We start from the raw sequence: 25,256 nt of genomic DNA on the forward strand, positions 1-25,256 counted from the left end.
TGGCCGCCTCGTCTCCTGCTGCTTCCCCTGCTTCAGCGATGGCGTCAGAGTTTTCGATTCAACCGGCACTGAAGCCGGCAACAAACATCACTCAAGCTGTCCAAGTAAGTGCTCACGTGTCCCCCGAACTTCTTGTGTTGAATGTCCATCTCACAAAGCAGACATGTCGGCGGGGGGCCGCGGGCAAGTAACTGTGACGGGAAAACTGGCATTGGAAAACACACGCTCTCCCGCACCCCCCTCGTCTACTCAAATGACCGTACCTGAATGTCGCAACGAATCTATGGTTGCTACTGCTTCCCTCTCTATTGCTATTAACAATCATAAGGAGCCTATTGGAGGCTTTGTGAACTTGGACTCGCTAGAGACGCCAGGTCCCAGTTCATTTCCAATTTCTACCATAGTATGTGAACCAAGAGTTGCACAAAGATTGATGTCTGTACAAACCCACTGTTACTCTAGTGTCTGTGCGCCAAACTCAGACTTAACTGTCCCCGCCATTTTTGGCATGGAAGACATTGAAGAAACCAGTCCCCCGCCCTAGATTCTACCGTGCGTTTGAAAAATTGGTGCCATCACCCACGTTTTCCTTTGAAGGGCCTAATGTTGACATGGCTCATAAAAGTACACTTTCCACGCCTTTGGAGGCCGTGGCCTCAGATCAAGAATCCTGCTCGGACGCACTTACCCACTCCTTTTCTGTGAGTGTGGTCCTAAGTGCGTCAAAGAAAGCGGAATTGAATCACGATAACAATCGTAGAAATTCCTTGGACATGGTTAACAAACTGTTAACAGATCTTAAACAGATGAATAAAAGCAGACATAACAAACTACCAGAAAACGCAACACAAAATAACACATCAGAAACAATGGAAGACGCTTTTGCACCGCCTGCCACTGAAAATTCACTTGCTAAAGATACCACTAATAATTTGCAGACCCCCCTCCAAAGTGGGTTGGCGAAAAGAAGGCGTGCTGATTCGAGCATTTCACCAAACGTCCAGTGCTCACAGAATAAGATTCCTAAAATGGGAGCCCCTAAAACTTTGCAAAATTGCCCAGTAAACAAGTTGTGCCTGGATCGCGCAGGAGTTTCTCCCAATCATGAATGTTCTGATTCTTCGTCCGACCCATCATCTTCCGACTCATCTCTAATGGAGCGCCCTTTTCCGAAAATCAGACACTTCCTAAAACGCCAGAGAGGGCCCTAAGCGGCGGCTAATGGCAATGTGGCCCAAGTCCCAAACATGAAAGACCTTCAGAACATTGTCATATCTTCAATGACAATGTCTATTGCACCTTTCCTTAAAATGTATGAACATTTAAATGAGAACTTAAAAGATCTGACAGCGGTTGTGTCCACTATGAACTCTAAGCTTGTGGCCATGAAAAAACACACACGCAACATTTGGACGCAGTTGTGAGAACAAAAACCAAGGCTGAGTTGGCATTGGCTTCTCTAATTGACTTTAATAACGCCAATCTGGATAAGAAACTCTTGGCTGAAGTGGCTAAACAAGCACTCAACCTTTTCCAACAAAAGACTGAGCTCAGTCCCCGAAGGGATATGATGAATGAAAGACTAGTTGATGACCAGTGCTGTTCGGTCACGTTACCACATGATAATCTGAAATGCAGACCCGCTGCAACATGTTTCGTCTCTGGCTGCCAAAGATTTAAATAAATCTGCAAGAACCAAGGACTGTACCAGTATAGATGTGGACAAAGGAAACGACATCATGCCGGACAAAGCTGAAACTATAGTAGCTGAATGTACTGTGGTACCTCTATCCACGATGCATGCCAACTCTGTATGTGAAATGAGAGCCCCCGAATTGGTGGACCTCTAACCCACGGCCAGGATCGAAAAGAGTAACTCTACACAATTCCACGATATCTTCGTGGCGAGCCAATCCAAAGGGAATCTGGCCCTTCTAGACCCACAAATACCATCTTCTTCCGACTCGAGACAATTTGTGTACTTAACAGGTGCGGTGCATGATTCAGCAATTAAAGAAGTGCAGGTTGAGCTTCCTGAAGTCTTTGACATATTTAAGACCTCTAAGATTGACTTAAAAACTGGCTGGTCTGCAAACAAACCCAGAGGTACAAGTGTGAAAAAAATCGAAAAACCTACCCTTGAAAAAAACAAATCGAGGTAAAGACTCAAGGAAGTTTTTGAGAAACATCAAAACTGTAAATGTAACAGTAAATAAGACTTTCATGAAAGAAAAAAGTGGCGCAACAAAAACACAAACAAATGAAGTTGTCATTATGTTGGATCAAACTAATGGAGCTAAACCCAACTTATGTGACATACCTGAAGATTTACTGAACATGTCAGTCTATGAAGATGCTGTGGTGGAGGAGCTCGGGGCGATCGGGGATGCTGTCGTATTGGAAGAGCTCTCCAACACAAGCGACTCATTTATCGACAGTGCTACTGCTCCATCCACCGACAAGACCCCAAGTGCGCCGCAACCTTCTTTAGTACCAGCACCTTTACAACCTGCAGACAATGCTCCTCTTGCCCCGTAACCTCTGTGCGCTGGAAACAAGAACGACAGAATCCCACCTCAACAACCGAATAGAGTTGTAAGATTGTGTGAAGTCTTGCAATCGACAGTAGATGTACCAAACCGCCCGGCCACTCAGGGAAAGATGGTTGACGCTGGATGAAAGACGTTGCAAGATACTAGCATCGTCAAGTAAACTGGCATGTCAGACCAAGTCAACTGACGCCCACACACAATCGGCCACTTGCAATAAGCTCCCGCTAGCTTGGCCCCAAACCACAAATGAGTACGAAAAGGACTTCAAATCTGTAATGTATTCAGATTCCAGAATTGGCGGGAGCATCCAAACAAGACCTACAGAAAAAGACAACTCAAAAGACAACTCAAACATCTATCGATCTCACAGCGACTTAAAGAAGGAAAGTCACTCAAGAAATGAAACAACGTGCCATCAAGTGCTTCTTGAACGCATAGACTCTGCAGATGACTTAATTTTGAATCGCCACAATGTTCTGTGGCTATGCCACCTTGTACCGAGCCTCGGAGCCATTGAATCTGGAGATCTAAAAATTGTGGAATTCTTTAGCAACACCAAAAACGACGCAGTCATACTACATCTTCAGTCTAAACTCATTGTCGACCTGCTACTTCAAGCAGGTCCTTTGCTAATGTCGCTGGGTTTCGACATTACTTTAGCTCCGATTCGAGGTGTAGCCCGACCAATGGAAAAAGTGCCTGACAAAATGTCCAATGGTGAAACCAAAAACGCACACATGACGGAGCCGATTGAACCTGCGAAACTGTTATCCATCACGACTTCATCAAGCCCAGCACTCGTGGATCCAAAACAACTGCCTGAGACATCACGGCTTGACTCCATAAAGATAACTATTCAAGGAGTGGATCGTACAATGCTTAATGCGGACCATGATAAAGACGGTGTGCCTGAGTCAATGAAAGGAAATGACTGGTCTTGGGTTGCCGGCATGTTAAACACTCAACTGTCGGACTAACGCCAGGCCTACAAATCTTCCACAAACTGCAAACTGGGATCCTGGAACAGGTTTTAGTCATTTGTTTAATACAGCATGGATTGCCGACTTAGACCTTATCTGTTTACAGGAGACATGGCTGTGTGATAACCCAATACTGGAGGGGTTCGAAATAGCCCATAACCCAGCGATTAAGCAACTTAAAGGTAGACCTATGGCCGGTCTCTTGGTAGCAGTTACAATGGCCTCCGGTTTCAGGATCACGAATTGTGTTAACATCTCTCCGTTTATTCAGGTGGTAACCGTCAGTTCTCCAGGGGCTGCACAAGATCAAGTCTGTAAACTCTACATCATTAATCTTTATTGGAACCATGGAGCTATTGGCGCAAAGTTTTTTTCACTGACGAAGTAACAACTGTCATTGACGATCTTATGGAACTGGGCAACGCAGACGACTTGATCATTTGTGGTGATCTTAATATTGACTGTATCAGCCATTTAAATTTAATTGGCTGCAAGAAGAGAGTCAGCAAACCCGAGGAACAACTGACAACGCAGTGGTGCGTGGAAATGTATTTACGAGAACTAACGATGCTTAATGGTCAAACACCAGGAGATATTCCAGCAGCCCCGACATGGAGAAGAGGAGAGTCTAGCTCAACACTTGACTACATCTTGGTGTCTGAAAATATCCACATGAGAACCAATGGTCTTGTAGTCACAAACATGCCCTATAGTGACCAAGACATGGTGATCCTAACCTTCTCTTCACAGGCTCGAACAGAACAGGAGCGCTGGGCTCACGTGGTCAGAGCGGGTGCTGGTCGCATCCGTCTACACCTCGACACTGTCGAGATATCCCTCATCTCGGCGGACTTTCAGATTTCTGGATCCTTGGAATACGACCACCTGCTGACCCAATACCGGGAACAGAAGAAAAATCTAAAACAGTGAATTCACATGCAAACACAAATTTGATCTTGAGATCTCCCAACGGAAAAGACTTCTCCGTTGGCAATTGAGAAAGATGCGAAAACCCCTCTCCGAAGTTGCCAGTGAACAATCACGGAAACTTAAACAAGCCTATAAGAACTGGCTTAAATCTCATAAGGCCAGTATGCTACAAAATGACGCAGAGCTTATGTTGTTGAAAATGGCGAGTATGAATCCAGCCGACTACTGGAGACTCATAAATGACAACCTTGCCCCACAACACGCTCTGCAGGCAAATTTGGTCCTAGAGACAGAGTGGCTCTCTTTCTACTCTGACCTTTATCGTAAAGTCAAAGGCTTTAAAGAATGGGACTCGCCAACATTAGGTCACTGGGATCTTACCTTTCACTATGATGACATCTTGCGAGTCATTAAGAACGTGCACGACTCTAGAGCCCCGGGGCCGGATGGGCTTACAAACTTTTCTATCAAACGTCACCCGGAAGAATGGTCAGCCTTTTGTGAAATTTTGTTCAATCGAATCATCAAGTGCTGTAAGACCCCGAAGTCATGGAAATCGGAAGTGATCATACCGATTTTCAAAAAAGGAGACCGCAGAAACCCTAAGAACTATAGGCCCATCGGCCTGCTTGATGTTTTGGGGAAAGTATATGCTTCCCTTCTTCAACAACAACTCCTGGAGTGGTCTATTAAATGCGATCAAGTGGACCCGAGACAGACTGGATTTGTTAAGGGTGTGGGATGCTGCGTCAACCTCCTACTGCTAAACTTACTGAAGATGAAAGCCCACTGGTCCAACTCTAAGATTTACTTGGCCCTAATTGATCTATCTCGGGCCTTTGACAACATTATTAGAGAACTATTATGGGGGAAACTGAGCGAGTGGAACTGTCCATCCAGCCTGCTGGCTGCCATTCGTGAACTCCACACAAACACCTCCATTAGAGTCAGACTAGACCTTAGGGGCAATCTATCGGCCCCAATTAACACATTTACAGGTGTCAAACAAAGGTGGCCCCTAGCAGTGAGTATCTTCAACTTGTTCATTTCAGATATCAAAGACATTTTCAAAGGGCTGACCACGTTTCCACCTAAAATACATGGTACCCAGATTGATTACCTTGTTTATGCGGACAACATTATTCTGTTGGATCTAACACTAGTAGGACTCCAACGCAAACTTAGTGTTGCGGAAAAGTACCTATCAGATAATGGTCTCAACATCAATTTGGGGAAATGCAAAATCATTGTCTTTGAAAAATTACAGCGCTCTAAAGGAAATAAGAAGAACTTCAAATGGTACTTGGATAAAGAACCCATCAGGATTGTGAAGAATACCACCTATCTAGGGATGAGAATCAGTGCTAGCAGAAATGATGCACCTTGGGCAGAGACAGTAAAGCGCAAATGCGGGCAACTGGTTTGCCAGGCGACGTTGGTTAACAAGAAATTTGGTACATTTTCTCTAAAACCTACGGTAACCTTTTTCCAACAAAAGGTGCTTCCATCCTTAATATATGGTGGAGAAAATGCATTCGGATCTGGGCATGAGGTGTGGAATACGCGTGAAAATATCTTTTGGTTCAAAGTTCTTCACCTCCCAAAGGGGACCGTAACAGTTTGTGTAAGATATGAACTGGGCTACATCTCAATTCAAGCAAGAGTTGCCTGGAATCTCCTAAGCCTTTTCAGGTAAACAATACTAATGAACCCGCCTCGACAAATTGCAATACTTCACAATCCAAATTCTGAAAAAGTTCAAACAATCCTGTACCAATGGAATGAGCTGTGTCGAGAGGTTCTTGATACCTACGACATCACAACACAAACCCTCCTTGAAAATCCCGACTCTGCGAAACTAAAGTTGTGGAGAACCGATTGGATCAACACTTGCAAACTAAGATCAGAATCACAAACAATGAAAGAAGCTCCCGAAGAGGCGAGAGCTTACGGCCGTCTTCCAGAATATTTGACTTGCTTCCCGGACCAGTGGTCTAGACTTATATACTTGCAGTTCAGACTCAATGTACTGCCTACCAAAGAGCGACTATGCTTTTGGTCCCAGTCACTCGATTTAGATCTAGTCTGTCGATTCTGTAAAACCTCAAATGAAACGCTTAAGCATTTAACAATAACATGTTCCGGGTTCGAACAAGAAAGAATCATCATCTTTGGCCCAGTAACAGAGAAATTTCAGTTTGTACCTTGTGAAGATTGGTGGAGAGCCATGTTTGATGGGTCTAATAGATCTGTGATATATGCCCTGGTTTCTTTTCTTCGTGTCATTAAAGACCGATTGGACCTAAAATCTGCTCATTAATTGTGGAAAATGCTTGGACGCGTGCCCAGTGGATATAAGAGGTGATCTATCTATGGAATTGGACGTAAACATGTAATCTTCTTTTCGTTGATGTTGTACTGTGTACTTAGGATGTTTTTCTTCGGTTCCTTCTTTTTTTTTAAGGTTTGAAAAAAAGCAAATAAAAAAAGTTATTGCTGCCTCTCTAATTCAAGCCTGTTATCTTCTATGTTATGTTAGTTGAAAGAGTGTTTTCAGATCTCTGCTGCCCAAGACAGTTGACTGCACTAGAGGTAATTGTTACGGCTAATTGTCTACTTTCGGTTAGGTCCAAAAAACAATCTTTTAGAGGAAGTGATAAGAACACAAGCTGTCTGCCAACTGGACACAATTGAGAGAAGGTTGGAATGATATGATAGGGTATTTATAACATGCTTAATACCCAGAGGTTTCTAAGCGCGGACCCGGGGATCGAACCTGTGCTGCTCTGTGTCTTGCTTCCAAGGCGAGCATGTCGCCCCTGAGCTATACAGAACCATACCCCCCCTACCACACCACCCCCATCCCATGCCCTTCCTCCCCGAGAATGAGGAATTTTGGTTTCAATGCCAATATCTGGTTTCTCTCACAAATTGTCTGCAGTCACTCTGAGAAGCACCTAGACTGGTCTGTAATATTAATGCAACATAAAAAAAGTCTACATCTGGTCTTGTGAAATGGTAAAGTTTACATGTGAAATATATGCAAGTGGAAAAGGCACATCTTATAAAAATGCTGAATAAAAAGAACTCAACCCCCTTCTCATCGTTACATCTCTGGTGTTTGCAGGGGGCGAAACAGAAATAAGACAAGTTACCTACTGCAGCCAGCTGATATACCTCTAATGCTTTTGGCTGGAATTCCATTAAAATATGGAAAAATCAACATATAAACGCCTCAGTAATGTAAAGATAGTTGGAGAAGGTTCTTGGATTCTTTGACTATACATTTTCACAGCGGAGTAATAGATAAGGGCAACCCTGAACATTTATGTCAAAGGTACATTTTTCTACAGTACCTTTGGTGTTGGGCTCTACAAGACTTATCCCTTGGTGTCAAGTCCCCAACTTCTAATATAGGCCTGTACTACCCAAGGTTGGTAGAGTGCAGAGCATCCAGGCTCATAGTAGGAGGAGGAATATGAACTGTAAATCAGTACAAGGAAATAAACCTACATAGATCCAAAGAAACACTTACACACTTGCAGTTATATCAAAAATAGTGATTTTATTTTGTATATATAAATATACAAGGCCGTTATAAACTCAGAGCAACATCAAACATTCATTTAGAATAGTAAGGGAAAAACAGGCGAGTAAATTGTTATATGCTTTTCTTATCCACACACAGAGTGACTTCAGTTGAGGTCAGTATAAGTACTTATTTTAAATCCACTCTACAGTATTCAAGTTTAGGCAAGTTCAAGACTATACAGAGCAGCAATCACAGGTGAGCAATACTAGTAGCAACTCTTGTAAGGTTTAGGCATTCTTTTCCCTAACAAGAAAGGAGTTCTTCAGTTCAGTTTTTGGAGGGAAGCAAGCAATGCCCAAGCCAAGAGGTTCCGAGGATTTACTGTTTGGAAACCAACAATGCCCAAGCCAATAGGAATGCGACAGGGGGGCAGCTGCAGCAAAGATGGCCGCTTGGGATCGTCTCCCCAGCCCCGGGGAAATCCTTTTTGTATATTCATCCTGCCTGGTGCCAATTCATTTGTGCCTGATGGTGCAATATTTGTATAGATGGTGTTTGGCTCCCTGTGGCAGAGTCCTGAGGCGATCCTGGGGTCCGCCGGCCTGGACATTGCGTTGTGGTGGGCCACAGTGAAGAGGAACAGCCGCGCCTGTGGAGCAATGCTGTTCGGAAGGTGCAGCCGAGTTGGTGGGCTGCTGAGGCAGTCGGCCTGAGCAGGGTCGTGGATGGCTGGCCCTGCGATCACGCTCACATTTGGGCGGACCCTCGTAGACGGGGAGAGGCTGGTGGAAGACAGCACCGCATCACTGCAACAAGGGCGGGCCGGCAGGGCTGTGATCTGTGGCAGCTCCTCCCGATTTGTGTCCTGGGCGGCATTGGGCCTGGAGGAGCAGCAGGGCACCAGACAGTGGCATGCGCTGAGAGGCGCACACTATTATTGGCAAATACTACAACCGGTTCGTGGCCTGCTCATAACAGTAACAACATTTGTGGGATGAAGGGCACCCACCGGAGGACCGCTGGGGGCCCTTAAGCAGTGGAACCTGCACAGCAGGAGTGGTGTGCTGCGAGGCCCTACATAATGGATGGGAATGGCTGAGGTGGGTGACTGATTTAGTGCCACACTGCAGAAGGGATAATCCTGATCAGTCAATCCCTTGTGCCTGATTGAACCCCTGGGCGACTAGATCCCAAGCTGGCTGCCCAGTTGGAATTTGCTTGACATGCTTTACCCTGCTGCCCCCGGATTTAGATCTGTGTAGTGACTTGCACCCAGTCTTCTGGAGACTAGATGGAATAACATGATGTTGGTGCAGCTTGTCTCTGAGTTCTAGCTCGATTGGATCCTTGTGCTGGGACCATCTGTGTTCCACTGGTGGATGGACTATGTGCCCACTGTCCAGCTGGCCCTTGCTTCATACTCCTTATTCTACACACCTTGGAGCGGGGTTGATGGGGTTTCTCCCACCCAGCCTCTTGGTAAACTAGGTGCAGTGCTGGTACTAGTTCTCCCTGTGCTCTAGCTTTATTGAACCCTTGTGTTGGGATCTCCCAGGCTGTACCCAGTGGGTTGCAAATCTGTTTTCTAGAGCACAAAGCCTGAATCCTGACTCTGGTTGAGTGACGTGACCCCTGGAGCCGACCTGGGTGCGATGTCTTGACGTGCAGTGACAGAGCTGGTGTGTTGTGGGCGGGGGAGTGGACGAGTGGGGTCAGCTAACACCAAGTGGGAACAAACGGAATACAGGTTTGGCCACGTATCACTGCATGATGACAATGAACGCAGGGAAGAAGGATCCTATGGATTCCTATACAAAGCCTTGGGCGCGGGCCCCTAGGGTGGATGAACTTGATAGTGGCGGTGCCCAATGTGCCCTGGAAGGGCGCTCTTGCGAGGACTAGTTGATGTTGGCAATGCGAGAAGGATTCATGTCAATGTCAAATTGGATGATATTGTGGCTAACATCAGCACCCGGAAGTCTAAGCTGGATAAAGAGAGCGTTCGTATCACAGAAGAAGAGACAAGAATAGGAGAGGTGGAAGATAAGGTGGGACAGCACGTCCATGCCATATCTGAATTGAAGGCAGAATTAGCGGCAGTTCAGGTCAAGTGTGACTACGCTTTGTTGCGCTCATGGCGCAATAACATGCAGATAGTTGGGGTGCCTGAAAAGGCTGTCAAAGGGCCCATGGAACATTTGTTGAGCTACTGAAAAACCTATTTGAAACAGCTCAGTTCTCGGTGTAGCTCACCCATCGTGCTCTTGCACATCTCCTAAAGCCCGGGGCCCATCCGCACACTATCATTGCTCAATTATGGGGACAGGGATCTTGTCCTTAAACTGTCCCATGAACACGGAACGCTCCGTTATGAGGCCAGCAACAACCATATTTATCCTGATTTCGCGGCTGGGGTTCAGGTGCTGCAGAGATCCTATGATCCAGTGAAGCATGCAAGCCTGACAGATCCCATGTGCTCTCATGTTCCCTGCTAAACTGCGACTATAGCATGGTGGTAGACGGTAGAGCACGCTTTTAAAGCTGATGCTATTGCCTATATAGAGGCATCTATTCCTTTGCTGCCGAGGGAGAGCGGTAACAGAAGTCCTAGCCTAGCAACGGCTTCCGCCCCGGTGAATGGGGAGACCGATTGTAATATTATGGTACTGCACACCCGAGATGTGACACAGCTGAGCACTGGCACGCAGACATTAAGAGGACGGCTGGGGCACATAGCCGCCCCACAGATGACGCTGTGGCTCGCAGCGCACACTAGGAGATTTCCACCATAACTATTGGATGCATCAAGTTGGGAAGAATGAGGGTGGGGGAGGATGAGGGTGGGGGAGGATGAGGGTGGAGTGGGGTGGGCTGGGGCATGGGTGGCATTATTTCTAGTTGGGGATAGTGGGGGGAACATGCAGGGGAGGGAGGTGTTGCGTTTCAAAAGTTGACAGACATGTTGCTTGTCAAGCGATGGGGTGTCAGTCTATGAAGGATACAGTATGGGCAAGCTATAGGTCCAATGGAAATTAATGGGTGATGGTGTAACAATGATCACATGGAATGTCCGTGGCCTCAGCCCTGCTAAATCAAGCAAGGTGCTTACTTACTTAGACCACCACCCACCTACAATGTGATGTTCCAGAAAACGCATGAATTGGGACTGTTGCTCAAGGGGTTTGCACCTAAGTGGGGCAAGCAACAATATTACACAGAGTAATCAACACAAGTGAGAGGAGTGCTCACTGTGGTACACCGATCGCTGCATTTTCAAGTAGATAAAAGATGCATAGACCCTTTGGGGAGATGCGATTGTCTGTGGGGAAATCTCTGGAACAAGAGTGTGATTGGTCAATACATATGGTCCAAATATCGATGACCTTGGATTTTACTGTGATATATCCAAGATACTTCTGATGGAGACCGCCGCATTGATAGTATGGGGTGGAGATTTTAATGCTGTACTGGTATGGGTGTTGGACCATTCGAGAACCACTAATCGTGGCCTATCGGGTGCAGCACTAAGGATAGGACAGATTATGTCCCAGATGGCACTAGTGGATGTTTGGAGAAATCGGAATCCTGGGGTGGCCGAGTACACCGATTACTCGGTTCATGACGCACAGTCCAGGATAGGTTGATTGGTATCGGCTGGCTGGGTGCCACGGGTGCAGGGCTGTTCGATCCACCCAAGGACCCTTTCTGACCATTCACCAGTGGGGATGTCCATGTTGTGGGATTGCCCCACTACACCCCAACCATTATGGGAGATGTCTCCCACAATATTGCTGGATACAGGTCTACTGTCCTTCTTACAGGAAAAGTTTTCAGTGCCTTGGTATGGGAGACTTTTAAGTTGTGGTTATGGGGGAAAATGATGTCCATGACCACGGGAATGTTGAGGGAGATTCAGAGAATTGCAGGAGGTTGAAACACAGTTGAGGCAGCTCAAGAATGACTATGGAACATCCAGTGATAGGGCACTTCTGGAATTGATTAAGGGGAACATGTTGAAATTTAGGGAGCTGGTGGATAAGGAGGCCAGGTATATGGCAACATCAACCCAGGTGTGCATATATGGGGAGGCTGATAGGCCAGGAGGCTACTTGGCCAGAGTGGTTTGGGGTGAGAGAGGAATGCAGCACATAGCCGTAATCAGGGGGCGCACATGGGACATGTTCACAACAAATGAGTGAATCATTGAGTAGTTCTGGCACTATTATGCGGCCCTATATGTCCATCCCTATGCGTTTACGGGTGAGGAGTTGGATAATTACATATGCAGCACATTGTTCTCCCAGGCTTACCTGAAAAGGTGCGTCTAGCCCTTGATCTGCCGATTACGGTGGGGAAAATATTGGCAGCAATTATGTCGCTGGCATCCGGGAAGTCCCCCGGAACCAATAGGTTCGGTATTGAATTGTGTAAAGGGCTCCGGCTGACACTGGTGCCAAGATTGTTGAGGTTTTGGGAAGAATTGTTTGAACTTGGCAGGTTACAGTCATCCCTCTCGAGGCCATAATCTCTTTATTTTTGAAGCCAGGTAGACCATCTCATGAATTGGCCTTGTACAGGCCACTGTCATCGTTCAATGCAGAAGCAAAGATATTTGCTAGAATTCTGGCCACTCTATTGTTAACATACATGTCATTGCTGGTAAATCCGGATCAGTCGGGGGGGGGGAGGGGTTTATTCCGGACCGATCCACTGCACTTATTGTACGGCTGCTTTTCTGGACCTAGTATGATAGCAACCTCGTTTGTCTCCTCCCTCCTCCCCTATTCTCTAATGTATCACAGATGGACCAGAAGGTCAGGGCAGTTGATGCTTTCTTGGACGCTGAGAAAGCCTTTGATTCTGTGTCTTAGAAATTCGTGTTAGTGGTTCTGCGACACTTGCAGTTTGGGGGCTACTTTATTAGCTGTGTACAACTGTTGTATCCTGGCCCGGGCGCAAGTGTTCGCACCAATGGCATGTCATAGGGCTTTCAGATGGGGCGCAGGACACAACATGGGTGCCCCCTACCACCTCTGTTTGCCCGAGCGATAGAAACTCTCGGACGGCTGATGGGGGGTCAGGCATGGGCATAGATGAATCCGTATAGCGGGTCCACCTAAAGTTATCTTGCAGTACGCAAACAATGCCCTACTGTCCATTTGAGACACAGAGCAAAACATGGGGCCGATGATGGTGGAGATCCATAAATGTACACGTTATTCCGACTACATAATTCATTTGGTGAAATCAGAGTTATTTCTGCTTATGGACAACACACAAAGGCCAGTTGAACTATTGGGATTCAGGTGGGTCCCGACTGGATTTAAATACCTGGGCATATTAATGTCTCTATTGCATCACTCGCTATATGTTGAGAACCATGAGGCAGATCTAAATTCCCTTGCTGTGAAGCTGCAGCTGTGGGCCAGAATGCCTATGTCTTTATATGGGAGGTTATCTTTACTGAAAATGGTGGTAGTCATCCCCAAATTATTGTATTACTTTAGCACTGTCCCGATATGGCCTGGGCGACTCTTCTTTAGTAAGCTTCGGTCCTTGGCTATCAAATACGTATGGGGAGCTGGGGTGGCCCGGATGAGTTAGCAAGGATTAGCCGAATCCTATGATCGAGGGTGTCTGGTAGCCCCTGACTTCGAACTGTACTATATAGTTGTGCAAGCACAGTATGCTGACCACTGGTATTCTTCGGCCCCGTACATCGAGCATTGGAGTTCTGTAGTGCTGCACTGACGAACTTGAGGTCTATCCTTTTCAGTGAGCGGCATTTGGACTCCTCTATTTTTGAGCTGGTTCGTACGATGGTGAACGCTTAGCAAGAGACTGGGGGTAGCTGCTCTGTTTAGTGGGGCAGTGCCCCTGTGGAACAGCCCATGGCTCCCTCCCCCCACCCCCCCCCATAGAATTCGGACAATTAAGTCTTGGAATTCTGAACAGCAGATGGTTCAGAGAGATTTGTTCCCGGAAGGGAGGTTTGTGACACTGGAAAAGTTTGTGACGAACTTGGGTAATGGCCCCATTAAGACACTACAATATTTTCAGATGAGGGCGGCCGCTCCGCGTAGGCGGCCATCGTTCCTGCAGGAGCTAGACATTCACGAGTTTACAATCACTGCCACATTGGAATCATCATTGTTTTTCTTTCCTGCACTCTGGTGAGGGGACTTTGAGGAGAGGATTCGTGCTTCTGGAGGTCCACACGGATGCCAACGAAGTTCCAGCGAGATTAGTCAATGGCAAGGCAATGCACTTCAAGGTGGTCGAGGTACCCTCGGGTATTGTGCTTCTGCATCCCAGGAAAGTTGCAGGACGTCTGGGGATGGCTCAAATTTAAGAGTGTCTTGAGGCTGGTTTGGCACACCAGCCTAGAGGAGCAAGTTGTCCTTGACGAAGCTTCTCTGTTAATTCATTAACAGGGTTCGGACAGCAGCAGGTGCTTCTGCAGTTACTGGAGGTGCAGCAGGTGTCTCTGGTCGTCGTCTTTTTCAGAGCTTCAGTTCCAGTGATCGATTTAGCCTTCTGTCCGAAAACTCGCTTTTTATGCAGGAACCTATTTATTCAGTCCTATGGACCTGTTTGTCACCTGGGGGTGGCTGTCCTTGTAGGACAGCCAGCTGCCCAGTTCAAACTGGTTTCAGCCAGGCAAACCCTAAGACAAAGGCCAGGGAAGTTTCGGGCTCCTCTCTCACTTTCTGCCTCAACAGACACACTGGAGCCTAGGCATCCTACCTGTCAGGCTCCTCTACTCCAGTATCCTGGGATCCGGATCACAGGCCATGATATATTATATGATCGTTTATTTATATAGCACCTATAAACAATGTGTTTCAAAGCGCTTCAAGGCAGGGAGAGAACAAGGGAAAATACAATGACGTTCTTACAGGCCATGAACAGTAAGGATGTGAAATTAACTTTCGTACTCGGCCTGACGACATTTCAGATAGTGCTGGATGGGGCAGGGGCAAGCAAGGGGAGGGGGGAGGAGACAAACAAGGTTGCTATCATACTAGGTCCAGGGACAATTCTGATAGAGTAAGTGCATTGAAAGAAAGTAAGGGGAGGGGATAGGAAAAAAGACAGGGAATCATGATGTAACCCAGTCACTGCATCATGGGCCACTCATACTCCCTCTTCCCCTAGCTATGGCCACACAGACCCCTACTGTGGCAACATCCTCCACTCAGTCTTCTGTTCAGTCGCAAGTCTCCCAGGAAGATTGAACTTGCCAGTGTGAAACTTGTTGAAAAATCCGTTTTTTGCAGACTGATACATAGCCCTTATCCAAGTTGATTCCACTGATGCCTCCACTTGCATCTCTGCCTACTCCTACAGCACCACCCACAGCAGCAATAGCCACAGCAACATGTTCTACTGCCCCGGTGGGCCTGCTGCCTGCTTCAGCTACTCCAGTCCAGCCAGCTCAGCCAAGTGAGGTTCTGCGCCCTCCGCCACCTACAGCTCCTGTCCACAAACCATCCGCTTCTAGCGTCCCCTGCTCTTTGCTCAACAAAGAAGATAAACTACTCGAGTCTCAAGGGCATTCGGTTTACTTGAGTGCTTTGTTACACATCAGGAAAGCCAATGTAGATTCTATTAGCCGCTGCCAATCAGAAGCTGTGGAGGGAACTTGCCAAATTCCTTGCATACCTTTCACCAAGGAACCAACAGCCATTTAAGTCTGGTCTTGCTCATGCCAAGATTATTACACAAGACCTATTCAACGCCTCAGTCCACCACATCAATACTTCAGTAGGTATTGGCCTTGGGTGCTAACAATTGCAGAGGTGCCTGGGTCCATGCAACCAAATTCACCCACGGGTGCACGTGCATTCTATGTAGATCTTCCATCTGATTTTGGAATGTGGCTCGCCCACAGGTGCTGGACTCGATTCATAGGCACTGCAGTTAGTGTGGAAGAGAATCCAAAGAGGACTGGTCAACAGCATTTCTTTGTGGGTGGTAAGATTAGTGTAAGGTATCGTTCAATAAAATCCAAGCTCTGTGACTCCTGCAGTCCCCATCAGTAACAAGTGATATGCAAACCAGCACTGCACATGCTTAAGCCCTGGCAGATGTTGGAAGTTAGAAAATTGAACTGGCCCGTAGCTACATTGCGCATATTTGTGAAACTGAGAAAACCTATTTGCAAATAGCTACTTGCCAACCTTAATTAGATCATGGATTCTTAGGGTATCAAACTTTTGAGGTATTTCAAGATTGGGGAATCTGCAGAGTAATCGGTATTCATTTGGGACAATATTGCTGTAAGTAACGTTTACTTTCCAAAACTAGAAAGTTTCGTTTTAAAATGGCAACCTTCCATTGTGTTACAGCCTTATTTTGTGTACCTTGGACTTTACAATGTGTTCCTTTTTACTTCGGACTCAAACCCACAAATTCTGCGATGTCCTGCCCAGTTTCACCCTAGTAAGCATTTAAGTGCAATGTAGTTTTCACATTTGAATTTTTGTCATGCATGACCTTTACATTGAGTTGCTTCGGAATGAATCCCTTTGGTGACTCTATGGAGAGTTTGCTCAATACTCTGATAGGCTACTTTCCATTTATTTATACTTTATCACAAACAATGTACAGTTTTGGACTGCTAACTTATCTTGCATACACTATTGGGCTACTGCATGTACAATTCATGAATTGTAAGAATGCCAGCGCAAAGGTTAGTAGCCATGTTATGTTAACATTCATTACCATACATCAACAAAAATAAAAACTCATCTCAAACCATCAGAAAGATGCATGCCACTTTATTAACCGCCCGATTCCTCACAGCTGCATATAATTTTACTCCAAGGAATGTTGCTGAATGGCTTAGTAAAGTATATGAAGTGCTGCAGAGGTTCCTCTGTGCGGTATGAATGCACACGAGTAGTGGTTTCCTTTGAAAATATGAGTTTGCTTTGAAGTGATATTCTAAAAAGGTGAAACTTTGTTTCTGAAACATTTGTTTTTTTGTCATTAAATGGAAAGCAATGTTATGTAACGTGTGAGGAGTCCGGAATTAAACTCAGGCACAAGTGAGTCATGATTTTGGTTAAGGACTTAAATTGAAAGTAAGAGGGGTTGGGAAAATGCCTCTTTGACCCTGCTCTTAGAGGAGTTTCCCTACCTAAACCAAAAAGTAAGGATCGGTCTGTCAATGTCCAAAACAAAACTGTCCTGTATCCAAAGTTCTATTCTGAGCCTTGCACTATAAACTAAATTCGAAGGTGAAGATGGTAATGCCCCTTAGCCTTGAGCGGTTTACAAAAGTGTTAAAAAAAAAAAAAAAGGAACAATAAATAACTCCAACACAAAGGTTCTTCAAGGATAAACACTCCTTGTTCCAGAGGATGGCTCCCGCCCCCTGGATTCCTCTTTACTTTCTAATATTTTCACAAGTAACAGTTCCTTGTGCCTTTCTTGGCCAGTAACACCACTGCCACACAAAACTGTCTGGTTTTTTACTTTAGCCTCTTTCAGGATACATGGTATAAACACAATCCTTTTCCTAGTTCTGATATTTTTTCTCAGGACCTCTGTAACATTTGTATATTTATTGCAACTGCCTGGTATACTCTCCTGCCAGAGGTCCTTGTATTCACGCACTTGTAATTGCCTCGTATACTCTCTCCCACATTTACTTTGTTTGATAATGTATCTGCTTGATATATTATCCTGTCCAGGGTCCCATATGCTTGCACTGTATACATTCACATACTTGTAAGGTTTTCGCTCGCAGTTCATTTCCCTTTTTGACAAATAAGCTCTCTCGCTCTGCGTCTTTTTTTTACAATTACTTGTTTCGCATATGGCTGCTGATATGCCCCGTTGTCTCTGGGTGGGCTCACTGGTTCTTGTTGGCATTCCTGACTTCTCCTACGCCCAGCCGGTGACTGTCTTTCAGTTCTTTCCTTCTCGTGACCGCTTCTCGGCTTCCCGTCTCTCGCGGCTTCTGCTGGGCTTGTCTGCTTTGTTCCAGGCTCCAGTGATTTAGATGCTGCTTTTTAACACCTGCAAGTGTGACCTCTTGGCGTGGCAGCTTCTTTCTTCTTGGCTCTCAAGTCGACGGCTCCACCGCACAGTTCTCAGCCTTTCAGTCTCTTGATCCGCACTGAGGCGCAACTCGCTCACGCCAGCAGCGCACCTCGACTCTCTGCTTCTGCACTCTAAATTTCCCGATCACAGGTGTGTGTGTGTATATATATATATTTCTGATGTTTGTTAATCTGCTTAGAATCACATGCTGTGCATAGGTCCGACATCCAGTGGTCACTGCGGAGTATTTTTCGTAGTCGAAAAGGGGACGTCGACAAGGCGTGTCTGTAACACTATCCCTATAGTGACGTGCGTTGTACCCACAATCCCTCACGCATCAAGGTCCCTCAGATTGTTTTTTTCCGCCCAGCTTCTGGTCGCCTTACGCGGAGCTCCTAGAGAGACATTGCAAAATACTTACTACGGACCTCGGTCCTTAATTATACTTATTATATTGTTAAAGATCCCTCCACTCGACGTTAGCTGTGAAGCTGTTTCTCCGCCGAGCAAGTTTTCGACAGAGGGGAAGAGACGGAGGGGATCCTTCGGCGCTGCCGAACACGTGGCCTGGCCTCGCCGGCCAACATACAGTAGGGAGAGTGGGGGTTCGAACTTTTATCTTCTCTTTGAGAATGTCTTTCTTTCTCCCCTATCTTTCCCTTGGGGTTGTTATCACCAGTTATTATTGCCTCAGCTATGGAGAGGACACCTTTTAAGTTTTGCCCACGCTGTAGGGGCAAATACACTTGGAAGGATACACACAAGCTCTGTAATCGTTGCTTGCCCCTCGATCATAAGGAGGACAGCTGTGCGGCCTGTAAGCTCTTGAAACCAAGAGCTCTTAAAGAACGGAAAGTTAAGAGGTGGGCGGACTACGCTATGTCGAAGTCAGTTTCCTCACCCGCCGCCGCTGTTACAGAAAGTGACGAGGAGGGTGATAACTCGACGTCCGTTACGGAAGTCATTAACCCCCAGAAGGAGCGCTCGCGCTCCTCGACGTCCGTCCCCGGCCCCGACGGGCTCGGCTCACGCCGTGCTTATGGGGATGAACACCCCGGCGACAAGGACGCACATAGACCCCATAGGCCTAAGCACACAACCCACGGCTCTTCGTCGTCGAAGACGAAGGATCCATCAGCGCCGAAGGGGACGCAGGGCACTCCGGCGTCTACCTCAGACCGTAAGGGTCTCAAGCCCCACCCGCAAACGCAGCCGCGACCAGCGATTGGGCTTTCATCAAACACGGGCGCAACCTCAAAATCATCCGACGTAACGCTCCATAGAGCGGCCGTCGAGGAACAACGCGTAACGCAGGCAACGTCGACACCAGAGCCCTCTACTGACGAACTCGTTGTCGAGAGCCTGGCGAGAATTGTTTCCGAAGACAAACGTAAGCGGACGACAAAACAGACGTCGAATACCGCACAAAAAGCTATAGAAACACCGAAAAAGCACAAGAGTAGCCAGGAACTGCCCCCTTCATCTAAGGGCACTTCTGAACTACCGGAGGGCTTTTCTGAGGGTGACGGAAACCTTTCTTCGACGTTGTGGGAGCGTTCTAAGGGTTTGGAAGGTGAAAAAACTGATTTCCCCCCTCTAGACTATTCAGGGGTCCCCCATGAGACCCTTGAAAGACTCCTTTCTTGTATGGAGAAAATGGAAAGGTTTTTGGGAAGCCAAAACCCACCCACACACAAAAGACCAAGAGAATGGCCCCAGGATGACCCTAGGGTCAAGATCCCTAGGCTGTTTCCACCTTCTACAGACGTATATGACCTCACTGAAGAGGAGCAATACCTCCAGGAAGATGAGGAGTGTTTGGGTGGAGAGGAAGAACATGAGGAAGAGGGGTTTGAAGAAGATCCTTACACTAGTGCAGGAGTTTTTGAAGAAGATACAGCTACCTCGCAGCCCTGGCAATCCCCATCAGTGCAGCCTTGGCAATCCCCATCAGTGCACTCAGACCCTGATGCCTTTCACCCTTCTCCTCCCAAGGATTCACCTATTGGAAACACCTCTCCCATAGATGACCAACCTTCACTTAATGCACTATTGCGCAAGGCAGCAGCGCATTTTGAAATAGACACAGGGGAAACTCTTCCTGACATAGACTTTGTAGAAAAAGTTATTAAAGAAAAAGCCCCTGTTAGTCAGTCTATTCCGCTCCTGGCTTCTATAAAGAGAAGAATAACTCCTTCCCTTTCCAATCCTGCCTTAGTCAGAGGGGTCAACCCTCGGATAGAAAAGCTCTTCAGCCCTTCGTCCTCTGACCCTTTGTACATCAGAGGACATTCTATTCCGGACTCCCTCGTAGTTACTAATACAATAAAAAGAGCGGGGGTACCACTATCCACTAGTGAGGCACCACCTGACAAAGAGGGCAAGAAGCTCTATGTACTTGGGAAGAGAATCACGACCTCCGCCACCTTCTCAACTAGGATTGCAAATAACAATTCCCTACTAGCTAGCTACGCAGATGCACAGTGGAGCAAGCTGCGCAGCGAAGCAGAGGACGCACCAGAACCCCTGCGTTCACGCCTGTTAGCTATAATCTCAGAGGGAACTCTTGTAAACCAGGGCATCGTAAAGAACTCCTTAGATGCCGCAGAGACGGCTGGCCGTTCCCTGGTTCAGGGAATACTTCTCAAATGCCATGTCTGGCTGCGCAATTCGGGATTTAAGCCGGAAACCCAGGCTTCCCTGATAAATAAGCCCATAGAACAAACACATCTGTTTGGGAAAGCAGTTGATGAGGCCCTAGAACATGCGAAGAAACAGTTTGATACCATCAAGACTCTTGACCAAATTTCTAGGCCCCCTTACAGACGCGGCTATGGCAATAGACGCTCCTTTCGTGGCCAACGCCAGCAAAACCAACAGCAATTTTACTCTGCTACCAACTGGCCCTCTAACCAGGGTAACAACCAGTTCAGTCAAAGAGACCAACGCCGTGGCAAAGGAAGAGGTCGCGGCTCCAGCCCCAAAGGTTCCACGCCCAATACCAACAAATGACCCGAAGATTCGGGTCCCCTCCCATGCATCACCGGTCGGGGGCCGGCTAACATCGTTCCTATCAGCATGGGAGGGAATATCGTCAGACCGCTGGGTTTTATCCACCATAGCCCACGGATACTGCATCGAATTCAACGGTTCCCAGAAGTACAGACCCCCACGGAACCGACGCATGACACCGGAACACCTCACCATCCTTCTTCAAGAAGTAGAAGAGCTACTGAAAAAAAGAAGCTATAGAGGCTGTCCCCCTATCTCAGGTAACAGAAGGTATTTATTCAGTGTACTTCCTTGTACCCAAAAAGGACTTAACCATGCGCCTTGTATTAGATCTGCGCCCAGCGAACAAGTTTGTCAAACCCCAAAAGTTTCGTATGGTGACCTTGCAGGAAGTAATTCCACTGTTATCACAAGGGGATTACATGACAACACTAGACATGAAAGATGCATACTTTCATATTTTAATGTTGCCAGCGCACAGAAAATACCTCAGGTTCAAGATAGAGAACAAACACTACCAGTTCGGAGTACTACCTTTCGGGATAGCATCTGCACCAAGGGTATTCACGAAAGTACTGGCAGTGGCAGCGGCCCACCTGCGCAGGTCATCCATCCCGGTATACCCTTACCTCGACGACTGGCTCATAACAGGGGATTCTTACGAAACATGCTTCTCCAATACCCAAAAGAACGTAGACCTTTTGTCCCAACTGGGCTTCTCCATCAACGAAAAGAAGTCCAGCTTAGACCCCAGCCAAATCAAACAATTCCTAGGGGCTCTAATTCGAACAAAGGACGGCCTCGTCTTCCCCTCCAACGAGAGGGTCCAAAACTTGCTGTTTCAGATCCCCCATTATGTGGCAGGTCGAGAGGTGACGGTACGCAAAGCAATGCGCTTGCTAGGGATGATGGCGTCATGTATTTATTTGGTACCTCACGCGCGCCTGCGAATGCGCCCAATGCAAGAGTGGCTCTACAGCCACTGGTGTCAGGCCAGCGGACAATGGGACGATCTAGTGGTGGTCTCGCAGGCCTTGGTTCTCTCGCTACGGTGGTGGACAAAAGAAAACCTGTTATTAGGGAAAACGTTTGCCACACCCGCAGTGGAAGCCACTCTTACCACAGACGCATCCCTCACAGGATGGGGGGGGCTCACCTATCCCATCAGACTGCTCACAGAGCGTGGACTCCGAGCTTAGCATCCGAGCATATAAACCTGCTGGAACTACTAGCGGTGTTCAAAGCACTGAAGGCCTTTCAGGAACACCTACAAGGAAAGACAGTGATGGTCCTCACAGACAGCACCACAGCCATGTACTACCTAAACAAGCAAGGGGGCACTCACTCTCCAGGACTGTCCAAACTGTCACAAAATATATGGAAGTGGGCTCTCAAACACAACATGTTCCTACTAGCACAACATGTACCAGGGGAACTCAATCTGCTAGCAGACAAACTCAGCAGAGACTTCCCCCTGCCCGAAGAGTACGAATGGCAATTGCACGAAGACATCGTCTTAGACGTCTTCACGCAATGGGGATTCCCGGAAATAGACCTGTTCGCAACTATGGAGAACTCACAATGCCAAAGTTACGCCTCCAGGTACCCCCAGAACCAATCCAAGGGGAACGGTCTGTCGATTCAATGGTCAGGGAAATTTGTTTACGCCTTTCCCCCCGACTCCCCTTCTCAACAAAGTGGTGCACAAGATGCACCAGGAGCAGGTTACCATGATACTAGTGGCCCCAATGTGGGCCCGGCAGCCATGGTTCGCTCACTTGATGGAGATGTCCCTATCTCCCCCAGTGAAACTTCCCTGCCGGTACAACATGCTGTCACAGGACAAGGGCAGGACACTGCATCCATGCCCTCAGACCATGAACTTAGCAGCCTGGCTCCTGAGATCATAGAATTTGGACATTTACAACTCCCGCAGAGATGTACGGACATCCTCAGGGAAGCCAGAAAACCTAATACTCGCCACTGCTATTCTAGCAAGTGGAAAAGATTTGTCATCTGGTGTAAAGGTAAGAGCATCAACCCGGTTGACTGCTCTCCCACTAACATTGTTCTGTACTTGACCCATTTACTGGATTCAGGTCTAGTGTTCAATTCCATTAAAGTCCACCTAGCGGCACTTTCTGCATACACCACTTCCCAACTTAAAGTGTCGTGGTGGAAGATACCAGTTATCAAGGCCTTCATGGAGGGGGTAAAGAGAATACACCCTCCGATAGCTAACCCAGCTCCCGGATGGGACTTAAATGTGGTACTTTCTAGACTCATGGGCCCTCCTTTCGAACCCATGCACAAGGCAACTCTTAAAGACCTCACTCTTAAGACTGCTTTCCTAATAGCTATCACCTCCATTAGAAGAGTAAGTGAACTACAGGCTCTTTCTGTACTAGACCCCTTCGTAACAGTTCACAAGGATAAGGTGGTTCTACGCACACACCCAAGGTTTGCACCAAAATTAATCTCGAAATTTCATGTAAACCAGTCAATAGAACTACCAACGTTCTTTCAAAACCCTTCCAGCTTGGGAGAAAAAAGTCTGCATACACTAGATGTACGCAGAGCTGTCATGTTCTACATGGAAAGAACCAGACCACTGAGAAAGACTAATCAGTTCTTTGTCTCTGTGGCAGCAGGAAGAGAAGGAGATGCAGTTTCAAAGTCCACTGTATCTAGATGGATTGTTCAATGCATCACTCTCTGTTACACTCTTGCTAAGAGAGAACTACCCTTCAAGCCAAGAGCACATTCCACTCGAGGCACTGGGGCTTCCATAGCGTTCATTGCAAATGTTCCCCTTGAGTCCATCTGCAAAGCGGCTACCTGGAGTTCTGTGCACACCTTTACAAAACACTACTGCCTAGATGCACACTCTAGATCTGACTCCCAGGTGGGACAGGCAGTATTAAGACATCTTTTCTCTTCTGTTCCTTCTCATAACCCACCGCCAACTCCAGGTACTGCTCGCTAGTCTATGCACAGCATGTGATTCTAAGCAGATTAACAAACATCAGAAGACAATGCATTACTTACCGTAAAAGCATTTCTGATGGTTGTATCTGCTTAGATTCACATGCGCCCACCCTTCCTCCCCGCTCGGATGGAAGGAACATAGACATCCTTTTCTATATTTCTCTCTTTTCTGTACTCACTCACGTCTAGAAGGCTCCCTCAGGGCAGAAAAATACAAACAGAGGGACCTCGACGCGTGAGGGATTGTGGGTACAACGCACGTCACTATAGGGATAGTGTTACAGACACGCCTTGTCGACGTCCCCTTTTCGACTACGAAAAACAAAATGCAATACTCCGCAGTGACCACTGGATGTCGGACCTATGCACAGCATGTGAATCTAAGCAGATACAACCATCAGAAATGCTTTTACGGTAAGTAATGCATTGTCATATATAACGTTTCTTTGGATTGTGGCCTCCTTCGCTCTGCATTGCTCGGTCCCTCTTCCCAGTATTGTGGTAATTCTGGCAAAGGAAGTCCATTTGTGACAATTTGCACGATAAACTTGAGTAAACATTCTAAATGCTTTTCAAGGGTAAGTCAGTCCTGGTTGATTGGTAGGTGGAACTGGAGAAGGCGTTTTCATACGTTTCGCAAGTCAGATCAGAGTTGGAAGGTTGGCCTATGGGTCTTGGGGAAAAGATTTTTTACCATCCTTTTATTGGAGGATGAGGAGACGTATGACAATAGGCCATAAGGGTATTCGGTATGGGAGGGTTATCCTTAAGGGAAAATAGGGGTCAGGGAGTACCATGAATCACCAGATGAAGCCTTGACATTTCCCTCTAGGTGGTCTCCCCCATGTGGTCCTCCCTCATATAGCCTCCCCCAGGGTCTGGATCAGGTAGCTAGCTACCCTCCGTCCCCTGGCCACATGGGAGGAGGTCACAGCCAGGAAAAACACAATGACTCCATCTGATTCATCACACATGGCTATTGATTTTTTGGCGAGTTGTTACTGGCCGCATTTCATGAATTGTGGCAACAATACAGCATTTTTGTATCTATTACTGAATTTGCTTCAAAAGGTACAGATGCCATGTATTACAAAACTTCAGTGCAGTGCTCATCAACCTGTTGTGATTAAGGGATACCAGAATGTTCTTAATTATAACATTTTACTTAAGGTTTCTATAAAAAAATGTATTCACTGTACTGGTTTTGTT

At 46.9% G+C, this 25,256-nt stretch overlaps 1 protein-coding gene across 1 annotated transcript in view; it reads left to right on the top strand.

Annotated features, from left to right (window-relative positions):
- The window catches only part of SMG5 (SMG5 nonsense mediated mRNA decay factor), a 1,109,458-nt gene that overhangs the window by 1,079,207 nt on the left and 4,995 nt on the right, over window positions 1-25,256 (top strand). The gene's annotated exons all lie outside the window — the stretch shown is intronic.

Source organism: Ambystoma mexicanum, chromosome 1p, assembly GCF_040938575.1.
Source record: "Ambystoma mexicanum isolate Mex_15411 chromosome 1p, UKY_AmexF1_1, whole genome shotgun sequence".
Taxonomy (NCBI): domain Eukaryota; kingdom Metazoa; phylum Chordata; class Amphibia; order Caudata; family Ambystomatidae; genus Ambystoma; species Ambystoma mexicanum.